Below are 3,615 nucleotides of genomic sequence, written 5' to 3'. Positions count from 1 at the left end.
TATAAAATTCATCTTCTATAAGCTGTTCAGAATCTTTAGAATTCTTCAACATGTCTTAATAATTGTGTTTGAGTAATGTTTTACATTTATAGGAGTTTTAAAAAGCCAGGTGCAATGTGACATATCAGAAGAAGCAAATTAAACTCTTGTAAAGCACAGCTGGAATGCTAAAAATGTGTATTTGTAATTTAAATATGTGACACCCTCACACTGTAAAATCAGTTCATAATTAGAAAACATCTGTTTTTTCCAATATGATGCCTAATAGTATATTTAAATAATTTAGAATGCAATAAGAAAAAAAGTCAGGGAACAATAAGTGATTAATGGACATTTCTCCCTCCCATTATTCCTTCTCCACATATCCTGGGGATTTGGTGGTTGTGGATTTAATGAAAGAGGAAGATCGTCACAAGAAAAGAAATGTCTTTTCTTTTTTTTTTTTTTTGTCTTTTTCCGTGTCCGGCAACGGATCGCAACCCTCAGTGTCGCCCCCGCACTGGACCGGGACCGGCAACGGGACCGCAATCCTTGGCGTTGCTCCCGCGCCTCGCTCAGCCAGTGAGCGGGAACCGGTCTGTATGTGGGATCCGAACCCTCGGGTGGGAGTGCCACAGTGCTTCCCAAGCAGCGCACTATAGCAGTGCACCACCGGGCCGGCCCCCCCTGTCCTTTTTGAATTATTAAGCTAGCTGATGTAATAAAAAATAGTAGCCAAAAAAACCCTGCAGAGAAAAAACTAAATAAAAGGCATTGTCTCATGCTCTACTGTGCTCCACCTGCAACATGCTGACAGCCCGCAGAGAGAGAACGTGCATACTGATGCATTGAGGTCTCTGTCTCTGTTTGTTGTTTTCGCCAGCTTTCTCATCCCTCTTTCAAGGACCTGCAAACTCGACTGGAGCTGGTCTCCGGCACTGGTGGGGGTCTCTCCCCTCCACAGAGGATCTGAGGACTGTGCAAAAGGATTGTGTGGTTTGAGCTGTAACAGGAACCCTGGGTATGAAATGCTCGGTGTCTTCCTCTCCAGAGCAAAGTGCTTGAGCCCCTCGCACATCCACCCCCTACAAGAATGACACAGAACTGCCTCAGGGGGACAGGGCAAACTTGAAGAAGCATGGACCTTTGGGTTTAAAAAGTAATTTTATCTCTCATATCATTCATATGAAAGTGTGAAAAATGAGCACTACATTACAAAAGTGTTGTGACAAGTGTGTGAGATGTGTGACACACCAGCACGTCTCCTGCTGCTCAGGGATGCCTCCTGGAGTCTGAGCCATCTAAACCTCCAGGAAGTCTCTGGACACGAAAACAGCACATGATTGATCTGGGAAGATCCTGATGCGTGAAGGTCATCCAGGCATTTTGCAGCTGAGGGCGGCGGGTGCTCGGAGGTGGAGGACACCCTGGGAACCGGGTGAGGGCTGATGCTCATGCTGGGCAGGATGTGGTAGGGACACACCTGAGAGGGGCTTCTGTGTGACTTGTCTTGGAGCCCCTCCAGCTGTGGTTCCAGCAAGCACATAAATACCCACATTCCCTCTTCAAGGTCACCATGGAACTGGGAACATCATGTTTGTCCACAGAACCTAAGTGAACTTGAACATTTGATATTGTTGAGGAAAATGTGTCAGGTTGTGCTTCAACCAGTATAAGTGGCTCAATATCAGCACATATTCTTATCCAGAAATTAATATCTCAGTTTGCTCCCACTTTAACTGTCCCAAACCAACTGTAAGCAAAGAAGAGGAATCTGTATGAACATCTGCTATATAAAGATGCAGCATTAAGGAATTCCTTTGCTCTCTCTTCAAGAGTTGAAATAGTTGGGAAGCAGCTGTGAGCCCAGATGAGTGCTTCCCACAGTGGCATCCTGCTGTGTCCCAAGAGAAAGACAGGAAAGTGAGGACTCAATGCCCAGATGTCTCAGTGAAAACAGGAGTAAGTGTTCGCTTCTTCAGATTCATGAAAGTTACTCTTGAGATTCAGGTGGAGGGGTGGGCATCACTGTCAGCCACTGATGACAGGTGTCACTGTCAAAGAAACATATATCAGATGACCCAAATCTGACTTTGGTGTCAGCATCCCAGTGTATGACTTTTTTTTCCAAAGTCTTGGCTGGATATTTTATAAGATAAAAAAACATCTTTGTCTTTTTCCCTGGAAATTGATATTTTAAACTTTACCTCCCTGAGAATGACTGTGAACAAAGAAAATTCTCATGAGCACCTGGTAAATAAAGGGAAAGCATTAAAGAATTTCTCCGTCTGTGGTGCAGACAGAAGGGACAGAGGAGCGACCCTCAGTGCCAGAGGGAGAAGTAGATGCTCCTGTGCTAACAGCTCCTGTCTGCCAGGCTGTGTCCTCAAGAGAAGCAGGAAAGTGAGGACACCAGTGGTTAAGAGATGTAGGTGGCAGGAGGCAGCTTGGCCTGAGCTGGTGCCGTGGAAAGAATGGGTGAGTCAGGTGGATGCCAGGACAGTCGTCCCTGTGGAGTGCAGAGCGGGTGTGTCTGAAATGCAGTTTCTACCCAGCCCCCCTCCCCAGGAGTGCCCTGCAGATGTGGTGACAGGGCGCTGGGTGGGAAGAGCTCTTCCTGTGAAGCGTGAGGTGTGGGTGGACGGAACCGGTGACAATTAACTTACTTCCCTCCCCTTCTGATCTCAGTTTATCAGCACGTTTTACACCAGCGACATTGCCCTAGCTATATGAGGACCTGTCTTTTGTGCTCAATGCTAAAATTACTCTCCCTATGGATTGGCTATGGATCAAAAGCTCTACCTAAGATAATGAAGTAAGACCTGTATTTTTAAGTACTTACTGGTGACAGGGCGGTAGGTGGGAAGAGCTCTTCCTGTGAAGCGTGAAGTGTGGGTGGACTGACACAGTGACAATTAACTTACTTCCTTCCCCTTCTGATCTCTCCTCTTTTGTTTTACAGCAGCAACATTGCCCTAGCGATATGGGGACCTGTCTTTTGTGCTCAATGAAAAAATTACTCTCCCTGTGGATTCGCTATGGATGAAAAACTCTACCTAAGATAATGAAGTAAGGCCTGTATTTTTCAGTACATAAGATAGCCACTGAAAATGTGTTCTTATTTGATAACAAAATTTATCAGTGATAGCAAGAGTACATATGTTTGGACAGTGAGGTACATTGTATTTAATTAACTCGGAGGTCACCATTCATTTCAGCCTCACAGAGACCGAATACCAACTCTGTGTTTCCATCTAGAACTGAGAGAGGACACTGTGGAAACAGGGCCGGTTGCACTTGTCCTGGCCTGTGGGGCTGGTCTCTTGAGCAGCCTGGCATGTGGACTCCTGCTCCCCAGACCAGAAGTAGGCAGGAGTGACCTGGGGATCCTGTGAATGGGACTCTGACCCTGCAGGTCTGAGCTGAGGCTTGGTCTCCTGCATTTCTGACAAGCTCCTCGGTGAAGCAGATGCTGCTGGTTCACAAACCACACAGCAAGTCCCGAGGATTTAAAGTATCGTTCGACATGATTTTATTTTGTAATGTGCAATAATAACCCTTGTCATCAGTGAAATGCCTCCATTTATTGAGCACTAGGCCTGCTCCAAGCACTTGTAAGAACTTTTCATGTATTAT

This window comes from Galeopterus variegatus, unplaced genomic scaffold, assembly GCF_000696425.1.
Source record: "Galeopterus variegatus unplaced genomic scaffold, G_variegatus-3.0.2 Scaffold9389, whole genome shotgun sequence".
NCBI classification, from domain to species: domain Eukaryota; kingdom Metazoa; phylum Chordata; class Mammalia; order Dermoptera; family Cynocephalidae; genus Galeopterus; species Galeopterus variegatus.
The sequence above is the reverse complement of the archived record's forward strand: the minus strand, read 5'-3'. Positions refer to the sequence as shown.